Here is an 11369-nt window from a genome sequence, read left to right as displayed (position 1 = left end):
AACTTGATTGATTTACATAAACTATAGTTGTTAGAACCATGTTGGTTTGAATAACTATCACTTTTACTTGTTTTGATAATAAAAACATTATTTTGTGGCAACAATTTCAAACGCTAATGTTATGTTTAAATGTACATTTCCTAGATAGAGTTATTTTGAATAACTTTACAAAACATTATTTGATTTTTGTATTCTAAGTCTGATAAACACGCTCTAGAACGCGCCTCTAATGATTTTGTTATTGTAAGAAAGTGATTGTTTTCATCTAATAAATGGTGTCAAGAATCCGATCATATGACTCTGATTTATAATCAACGCTCTCATGAAAATTCAACGTTTTATGAAAGTCAATTCTTTGATGGAAGTCACTCATGCAACCAAGTTGATTTTATACTTAGAGTTTTGATGACAACAAAAGTATTTTATGAGAACAACATATTTGACTTCAAACAGTGTGAAAGAAGATTCAGGTTTTTGAAGAAAATCTAAAATAAGATTTGATTCAAATTTATAATTGAAGAAAATCTAAAATAAGATTTGATTCAAATTTATAATTGAAGAAAATCTAAAATAAGATTTGATTCCAATTTATAATTGAAGAAAATCTAAAATAAGGTTTGATTCATATTTATAATTGAATAAAATCTTTGATCAAGTTGAAAAGAAGATATGGTCAAGATTTGATCAAGATTTAGCTACAAAAAAATATAAACAAAATTAATCTGACGAATTTACAAACTCAATCTAAACAAAGTAGGCACATGATCAATCTACAATATTTACAAACTCAATCTGCACAAGATACAATTCATAATTAAACAAGGACTAAATTGAAGCCCAAATTTTAACTATAAATAGATACTCAAGGATGAAGAAGAAGATCATTGAAAAGAAGAAAAAAGTAGAATAACTCAAGCTAAAAATTCCAAATTCATTTTAGAGTTCATATAGAGAAACACTTAGAAATATTTTATGAGTGTTCTTTTCTTAGAGTGTGAGACTTATTACTGTTATCATCTTTGTTATAGGAAAATACTTAAAGTTCCAATATTTTGTATCTAACCCGATAGTGGTTTAGTTCCTTCTTCAATATGAGGTTGACTGGTTGCTAGGAGAAGACTTAGTTGTAGGGTCAAGGTGGTTAGATCCTCAAAAGTCTAATGTTGTCAGGTTGTTTGAAAAGATTGGCTTGGAGGGTTAGGTGTTTTGTAACTCAAGGTATTTGAATTAGTGGATTAAAGCCTTCTGAATGAGGGGATTTGATGTAGCCATGTTAGTGGTGAACCAGAATAAATCTATATGTCAAATTATTTATGTTTTCGTTGCTTGTTACCTCTAAATCTGATAGCTTCTTATCTAAGTAATTCATAAAAACCAACCAATCTTCATCAAATTAGCAAAAAGTTATCAACTTTGACAAACATAATTCAATCCCCTTTCTCGTGTTTTCACCTTCAATCAATACTCTAAAAAGTCAGCACTCCAAAAAATAAACGCTCTGAAGAAGACAAATGTGTGCATCCTCTACTTAACTCTTTGAATCCATTATTTATCTAAAGGTCTATGTGACATACTCTGATCATAGTATCGGCTGCTCTATAACCTCTGCATAATTTGGAAAGGTCCAACAAAACATTGGCTAAGCTTTTTTAACTTTCAGCAATCTTCCAATGCCAATAGTAGGGTTAACTCTTAAAAATACATGGTCACCTTGCTCAAACTCTAAAGGTCTCCCCATATGGTCAGCGTAGCTTTTCTTCTAATTTTGGTTTATCCTCAACTTGTACTTAATAAGCCTAATTCTTTCAATGGTTTCTTGGATAACCTCAATCCCCAGAATCCCATTGTCCCCTACCTCTAACCAGCACAGAGGCGTTCTACATTTCCTTCCATATAATGCCTCATAGGTTGCCATGTCTATGCCTACATCAAGTATGTGTCCCACCTTCCTTCATCCTCCAATAAGCAAGCCCTTCCAAAGTCTAGATAGTCCTTTTAATTTGGCCATCAGTTTGGGGATGATAAGCAGTACTAAGGTGTAACTTAGTCCCCAAATACTTTTAATAGACAAGCCCTAACAGGTAAGAAGTGGGTTGACTTAGTCAATTTTTCTATAATTACACAAATGGAATCATACCTAGACTGGGTATGAGGTAGTCCTACCATAAAATATATGGAAATAGAATCCCATTTCGATTCAGGTATATCCATAGGCTGCAGTAGACCGGTTGGCCTCTGATGTTCTATTTTTACCTTTTGACAAGTTAGGCAATGAGCAACAAAGGCGGCCACATCATTCTTCATATCTGGCCACCAATAACCTTTCTTAAGATCTTGATATATCTTGGTGGCTTCCGGGTGAATGGTCAAGTGGCTCTTGTGGACTTCTTCTAATATTATTTTCTTTAATTCCTAGTTCCTAGGTAAACCTGCTTTGGAACAAAATTGTCTCATATGTTGCCCTTTAAAATTTATCTTGATCCTTCTTAGCCTGTAACTCCCAATCTAGTTTTTGGGGCTGCCTAATTCGATCTCTAACATCATTGGTTATTTCCAACTGGTTTAAAAGAATTCCCTCTTGAAGAGGTGTCATCTTCAGATTTAAATCTAGCTCAATTGGTAGTGGGAATGAGATGAGGCGGTACTTATCCTCTAGGTATTGGGCTCGAATCCCACGGAAGGTAAAAACTCGCTATATTTACAATGGTGGAAAAAAGGGGCGAGAAGGTCGTGAATAACATCGCCGATAACGGTAAGGGTCGGGATGTTACATACTACATGCAGATATTGTCTCCAGATCTTTAGGGCAAATGCTATGGAAACAACTCCATGTCATGAGTAGGGTAATTCCCTTCATGGGGTTTCAATTTCCTTGAGGGATGGATAAGCAACTACTTGACTATTTTGCATCAGTACACAATCTAAACTTTTTAATGATGTATTAAAATATACCTCAAATCGTAAAGTTAGATCTGGGATGGCCAGCACAAGGCAATGGTCAATTTGGTTTTTAGTGTTTGAAAACTCTCCTCACACTCATGATCCCACACAAAAGGGTAATCTTCCATGGTTAACCTGTTCATAGGCAAGAAAATATTAGGAAAATTTTCTAACAAATCTCTTATAGTACCCTACCAATCCTAAGAAGCTCTTGAGTTCAATCACATTCTTATGTTGTTCCCATTTCAGAACTGCCTCTACTTTAGAAGGATCCACTATCACTTATCCCTTATTGATCACATGGCCTAAAACTTTCACTTCTGACATCCAGAACTCACACTTACTAGGTTTAGCATATATTTTTCTATCCTTGAGTATTTGTAGGACTATATGAAAATGTTATGCATGGTCCTCTAGGGTTCGTGATTATATCATAATATCATCTAAAAATACCACTACAAATTTATCAAGATAGGGTATGAATATCCTATTCATGTAATCCATAAATACAGCCAGACATTAGTTACCCCAAAAGGCATGACTTAGAATTCATAATGCCTATACATAGTTCTAAAGGTTGTCTTAGGGAAGTCCTCTGATTTTATTTTGATTTGATGATATCCAGATCTCAAATAAATCTTGGAAAATACAATAGCTCTCCCTAATTGGTCTCATAGGTCATATATCTTGGGTAGAGGATATTTATTCTTAACGGTTACCTTATTCAATTGTCTATAATCTATACAAAGCCTCATATTGCCATCCTTTTTTTCATTAATAACACAGGCGCACCCCAACTCTCTCAATTCTAAGGGGGGCATCCTACAAGGGGAAATGGAGATTGGTCATGTTCCAAGGGCCAAGTCTATAGAGAATTATATTTCTCTTTCTATAGGAAAGGATGTCACATCTTATAGAAAGACATCCTCATACTCACTTACCACTTGAAAGGTTGATAATTCTACTACTGGCCCTAATTTAGAGGACAACAATAACAATATGACATGACCATCATTGTTTAAATAATATAAACGGACACATATGATATTTAGGAAAAATCCAAAATTAATGTTTTGATGTAAACAAACAAAGGTTAATCAATGATAACGTTTCAGCAAGTGTACTGAATCATTGCAAGTAATAATTAAAACGGTAGTACCGAGTGTCGAACTCAAGGATTGCGTTTTACTATCGAATTATATTTAATTACTGAAATTGAACAAAAAGTTTCTGAATTGATTGAAATAATATTTGAAATTAACAACAGCAATAAAATTGATCCTTTATAATGAGAAAAATGTCAGAGATGAGTTTCACTTCGAATGCAACCTTGGTGTCTAATTTGATCCTAGTTACTGAATTCCTTTATTGAATTATTACCGAATTCTCTTTATTATTCTTGCCCTAATGTCTTAGTGACAGAACCTTTAATTCCAAAGTAACCCTTAATTCCTTAGTAGATTTAAGATTAGAATTAAGCATTACCGTACAAAAATTATCTTGTTAAACTATTGCCTTTGCAACTAATTTAATTGGTTTCATGACATGTATGTATCCCTCTAGACTACAAATTCATTAATTTCTCATCTCAAGCATTCGTAAAGTCCACTTCCGTTTCAAAATACAAATCGTAGAACATTTTAATGCTGATCAAGCAATAAAAAACATTAAGCACAGCGATAAGAAAAATAATTCAATAAACTCATTCATATAAATATAAATCAAATCAGAAAAATAAGGGTTTCATCTTGTTACACTCATCCCTAACAAATAGGGTTTAGTTATTCTTGACAGAGATACAAAATATATGGATTAAAGAAGAATTACAAGAATGATTCATGGATGATTCTTGTTAAAACTGCTCCAATGGTATTAGAAACGGTCGTCTTTGAGTTTTTATGTTAGGGCACAAGTCTCTCAACTTCCCAATAGTCAAAAATATCCCTAAAAAGTGAAAGAAAAAAATGCGTTTTAAATGAATGTTGTTGCGTCCACACGTCCCCAGGCGCAGAAAACGCGCTTCAGACGTGCGCTGGTAGTGTTGAAAGGCAAGAAATACGCCTCAGGCGCGGCTGTTGCGCTTCAGGCGCACAACATCTGTTGTCTGCCTTATACTGCATTTTTCTCCTATTTAGAATCTGAATTTGGTTCTGGTGTCCTCATGAAAGTTGTAGCTATGGATCTTAGCTTTCATTTTCACTTGGTGTGACTCTAATTGGACATCTACGACTCTAGATATAGCTAAAATACTTCACATAGATCATGTTGATTTCTCACCAAAATTCAGCATTGCACTAAAACAAAGTAACAACACAAAACTACGAAAAATCTCTACTTAATCAAGCAAATAAGAACATAAACATTTCATTAAATTAAAGAACTAAAATCAACAAAATACATCAAATAACTCCTTAAATTAACTAATGATTAAAGATAAATAAGACTAAAATCAATGAAAAATATGCACATGATGAAGAGTTATCACAACCCCAAACTTAATCTATTGCTTGTCCCCAAGCAACAATTATTTTTAGATTTGGTACAGTTAAAAGCAAACTTAAACTCAATTTTTAAAATCAAATCAAACTCGATTCTCAATACTCAAAATTCCAACTACTACAAAACATTCATCATGCTCTATGGTTGCTTACAAAAAAAAAAAAAAAAACACAATTTGTACACTTTAGCATTCATTCATCAAGTTCAACTCTTTCTTCACACAATCTCACCAAAATTTCTCTCAAGTGTTTAGAAAGGGTTATGAATTTATCACTCAAATCCTAGAACATGCATCACGCTACCATAGGCTTGAAAAAATTCTAGTTGGCAATCACAATGCAGCAAACACTTACACTTTTGGAGGACTTTCAGGTTGTATTGGGGCTTAGGTAAAGGTAGGACATTTTGTTATAGTAGGCTTTACTACTTGGAGTTAGGCATACATTTTCAAATAATTCTACCACTTTTTATTTTTCTTCACATTTTCATTGTGGAGATTCTCAAAAGAACCAAGAAGATAATATTTATCAAAGTACACAAACTCATTTTTTTTTCTTTATATTTTTTTTTCTGGTTCTGATTTTTTCTTTTTCTTCTTTTTTTCTCCCTTTTGTGAGAATCACCACCCCAAACATAAAAGGTTGTTATCCCATTAGCAACCTCAAACTTAGAACTTTATCGAAACAATAATTTTTTTTTCTACCTAACTCCAAGTAAGGTGATTTAATTAAAGTTAGGTCTTTGGCTTGTAATATGGCTAGTAACCGAAATAAAAGGGCAAGGCTCAAAGGGGATAGCAAAGGACAAAATATTCATAGGGTATTTAGAAAGGTTCAAACGACCAAACAAAATTGCTTCAGTGTATGCATACATTACAAGTGATGCAAGTCAAAATTAGGGAAAGTTCTAAAGGGATAACACATGTTTGGCTAATCACACAACAAAGAATTAAAGTGTTTAGGCCCAAAAGCTCAAAGCTAAGATAATAAGAAGGAGTATGAACTATATAAATGATGTCAAACATGCTACTAAAAAATTTATTTAGTTTTTTTATAAAAAAAAATGGCAAGTGAGACTTCGACAACCAAGGAGTAATCAACAATACATGCACTAGTGAAACTTATCGAATTCAGCAATGATATGAGCAACGAAATAGAGTTTAAATTTCAAAATCCCAAACAGAAAACTTAAAACCAAATGCAAGTTGTTAATAATTCTTCATTATAGTGCACATTTACACACAATTTGAAAGAAACAAATTCAAATAACAAAAATAAGATTGCAAAAAAATAAAAGTTACCTCTACTTGTGGGTTGCCTCCCACGAAGCGATTTTTTAAAGTCATTAGTTTGACGCCTCAACTATTGTCAAGGTGGCATATATGACAGGAATAACATCATCCTTATTTTTCTTTTTGGTTTGGTAGAAATTTCATGAACTTAAGAAATAAAAGATGTTGCTTCCATGTCCTTCTCAATTGGACATTGATGAACAAGGCATAGATTGAATCTCGAACTTTATAAATCTCTTCTTTTTTCTTTTCCTCGTTCGTCTTTTCCTCTTGCTTATCTTCTTCTACCACAACAATGAAATTATCTTTAATCTTCAACTTCTCCTCCATCTTCTCAAACTTAACCACTTGTTCAAATAACCTCTCATATTGATTTTCAAATCTTTTAATTGAAACCATGTTATTCTTCACGAATTCAACCAAAACGTCCGTAACATGAAATTCTTTGTCATCTGATTCTTTGGATAAAATTTTAGGAGGTAGAATTTGTTCCCAAATGATCTTTTTAATGTAACAATCGTCGTTTTCTGCATATTTGACCAAAAAATCTTCATAATCTACTAGTTCGACAAGGTCATCAGAATAATGTCTGTTCTTATGTGCTTCAGCTCAAAAGTCACACCTAAGAGGCTGCATCGGAGGGGTTTTAGGGTGATATTTTAAAAATGTATCTCTCAAGATTTGCCCCTCAATCATGCGACATATACCCGATATAAGACAAGTATCACACTATTCATATAATTGTAGTAGAATATCATCATTATAATCTTACATGCTCTACAACAAATAGTTATCTCAAACAAAGAAGAGACAAACCACTAGACATGACATTAGCAAGCTCAACAAATAAAAATAGAAAATAAAAGAATTGTATTATTTTCAAAAAAAATAAAATCAAAAATTTTACTGCAGAGCAAAAAATTTCAATTAAGTAAATAAATTAAATTCAATAGTGATATGGCAATCCTCAGGGACGGCGCCAAAAACTTGGTAATGTTTCAGCAAGTGTACTGAATCGTTGCAAGTAATAATTAAAAAGGTAGTATCGGGTGTTGAACTGAAGGATTGCATTTTTCTATCAAATTATATTTAATTACTAAAATTGAACAAAAAGTTTCCGAATTGATTGAAATAATATTTGAAATTAACAACAGTAATAAAATTGATCCTTTATAATGAGAAAAATGTCAGGGATGAGTTTCACTTCGAATGCAACCTTGGTGTCTAATTTGATCCTAGTTACTGAATTCCTTTATTGAATTATTACCGAATTCTCTTTATTATTCTTGCCTTAATGTCTTAGTGACAGAACCTTTAATTCCAAAGAAACCCCTAATTCCTTAGTAGATTTAAGATTAGAATTAAGCATTACCATACATAAATTCTCTTGTTAAACTATTGTCTTTGCAACTAATTTAATTGATTTCATGACCTGTATCTATCCTTATACTACAAATTCATGAATTTTTCATCTCAAGCATTCGTAAAGTTCACTTCCATTTCAAAATACAAATCGTAGAACATTTTAATGTTGATCAAGCAATAAAAAATATTAAGCATAGAGATGAGAAAAATAATTCAATAAACTCATTCATATAAATATAAATCAAATCAGAAAAATAAGGGTTTAATCTTGTTACACTCATCCCTAACAAATAGTGTTTAGTTACTCATGACAGAGATACAAAAGATAGAGATTAAAGAAGAATTACAAGAATGATTCATGGATGATTCTTGATAAAACTGCTCCAATGGTGTTAGAAATTGTCGTCTTTGAGTTTCTATGCGCCTCAGCGCGGCTGTTGTGCTTCAAGCGCACAACATATGCTATCTGCCTTATACTGCATTTTTCTCCTATTTCAAGTCTGAATTTGGTTCTGGTGTCTTCATGAAAGTTTCAGCTATGGATCCTAGCTTTCATTTTCATCTGGTTTGACTCCAATTGGACATCTACAACTCCAGATATGGCTTAAATACTCCACATAGGTCATGTTGATTTCCCACCAAAATTTAGCACTACACTAAAACAAAGTAACAACGCAAAACTACAAAAAAATCTCTACTTAATCAAGAAAATAAGGACATAAATATTTCAGTAAATTAAAGAACTAAAGTTGACAAAATATATCAAATAACTCCTTAAATTAACTAATGGTGAAAGAAAATAAGACTAAAATCAATGAAAAATATGCATATGATGAAGAGTCATGAATCAAATATTCTAATTATGACTTTAAATAATGTGTCAATTTAACATGTGCTTTTGAGTGTAATAATCCAAGATAGGTACTAAGTAATTCAAGCAAAATTAGTTCAAAGGAAAAGCAAAAAATGAACAAAACAAAAAGCAGAATCAAAATGCAGCCTGTTTTGCACGAATCAAAATGCAATTTTAATTTGAATACATTGAACACATATCTAAGGTGTTTGTGTGCATAAACAAAGTATCATCACAGTTAAGAATGAGAAGCTACAGATTAGACATTATTATCACATAAGCGAAAATGCATAATGTTCAACTCAAAAACATTTATGTTTTAAAATGTCTGGTCTTTGGTCAAGTTTGACAGATGACAGTTGGGAACCTTTTCAAAGGTAATAATAGTTGTCATCAACCTCCTTGAAATCTATAAAAGGAATCCCAAGCTCAAGGAAGAAGCAGAACTTCAAGTGCTAAGAAAATCCATCGCTTACATACACTTACATACTTGAAAGCTTCTCAATAGCATAAGATTCAGTTTTGTTTTATCTTCAAATATCATAATCATACTACTAATTGATTTATCATGAATCTATTCTCAAATATGAGTTGAGCATACTCAGATTCTACCAACATCTTTAAATCATTATTGGGTAAACTCGAGACTATAAAGGTTGTTTATAGTTTGAGTAGTTTGTTGAAAATCCTTGTATGGTTAAAAGGCAAATTGAAAAATCATCTCTAAAGATTGATAGGTGACCTGATTGAATCATTTCTTGGTGGAAAGGAATTGTTGTTACATATCAAGGTTGATCAGAACAAAATTGTGTAAAATCAAGAATGTTGTAAAAACCAAGAACGTGCTCGTTTGAACACTTAGTGAAAAATGTCAAAGTTGTGAGGACTGGACGTAACATGAGTTGGGTGAACTATGATATATCATTGTGTGATATCTCTTTTCTTATCTCTATTTCCTTGGGTTGGAATCTCCTTGTTTTTTGCGTACTGGACAAAAGGGAGCCATATGATCAGGCTGTTTGCAGGAGTAGCATTTTTTTTCCATCCAAGCACTCTCCCCGATGATCTCTACCACACTTAAGACACTTCTTTTCTCTTGGGGAACTGGAGGTTTGTACTTGCTTCCATTTCCCTTGTGGAGTCTTTACCTTTAACTCATGGCCAAATTTTCCAAACTCTCTCTTTTGTTGCCACTTAGCCTGCTTTTCCTCTTGTACTTTCTTTAAATTGTCTTCAACAATGTAGCTCTTGTGTATAAGAGTCGAATAGTTAGTAAGCTCCATATGGCCTATGTTCCCTCTGATTTTAGACCTCAATCCCCACTCAAATTGTTTTATCTTTCATTCTTTAGTGGGTGAATATTGAGCATGTGGGGAAAACCTAGCCAGTTCTTCTAACTTTGCAACATACTCTACAACATACATGTCTCCCTGTTGCCGGTGCACAAACTCCAACTCATTTTGTCTTCTTGCATTTTTTGGATAGTACTTGTCCAAGAAGGCCACCTGAAAGTGTTTCCAATTCGCATGGGTTCCTTGAGTCTAAAATAAGTCCTTGTACTCCTCCACCAATACTTTGTGTCGCCCTTCAGTAAATGGTCAGCAAATGCGACATTTTGTTCTTCAGTACAAGGCATTACATCAAATGGCTTCGTAATCTCATCCAGCCAAGCTTGGGTCTTTGAGGGATTGTGGTAGTCCTGGAAGGTTGAAGGCTACAACTTAATAAAATCATAAAACAACCTATTGGAATTTGGAATAACATATCTTTCCACTGCCATTTATTGTACCAAATTATGGGTAGTTGTGACTTGTATTTAAATAGCTTCCATAAGTCTTTCCCATGGTTCAGCAATGGGTGGTGGAGTCATACTGTCTTCAGGGGAAAAATCATCTTAGATCCATCAGCGATAATTATGCATATCCTACACAAAAATACTAAGTTTATCATACTTAAAATTAGGTGAAATGATAATTAGAATTAATAGTAAAACAAGTTTATTATAATTCTCATCCCATAACCTATATTCCTCTTGAATCGATTAGGCTCTGATACCAAAATGTAAGACTTATTGCCACTTGTCTAGAATATGTCAACTGGATCCATACACCTTATCAAAACAAAGGTAAATAATAATGAATAATAAATTAGAATCACCTACATAACTGGCCTTACATTCATAAATATAGTTTACAACTTGTTCAATAAAAAATCAAATTTAAATTTTACAAGTCTAGAATTGATCTTCTAATGCTAAATCCATATCTCATGTTCCTCCACCTACTAAATATAAACAAATTGGGTGAGATAAATATATCTCAATGACCTCTAAAAATAAAGGGAGGGGCAATCTCAAAGAATTTATTTCATAAATATGTGTAAAACATAAAAATAATTATGCATCTCAAGATAAAACTTTCA

Source organism: Cicer arietinum, chromosome 2, assembly GCF_000331145.2.
Source record: "Cicer arietinum cultivar CDC Frontier isolate Library 1 chromosome 2, Cicar.CDCFrontier_v2.0, whole genome shotgun sequence".
Taxonomy (NCBI): domain Eukaryota; kingdom Viridiplantae; phylum Streptophyta; class Magnoliopsida; order Fabales; family Fabaceae; genus Cicer; species Cicer arietinum.
This window is presented reverse-complemented; position numbering follows the sequence as displayed.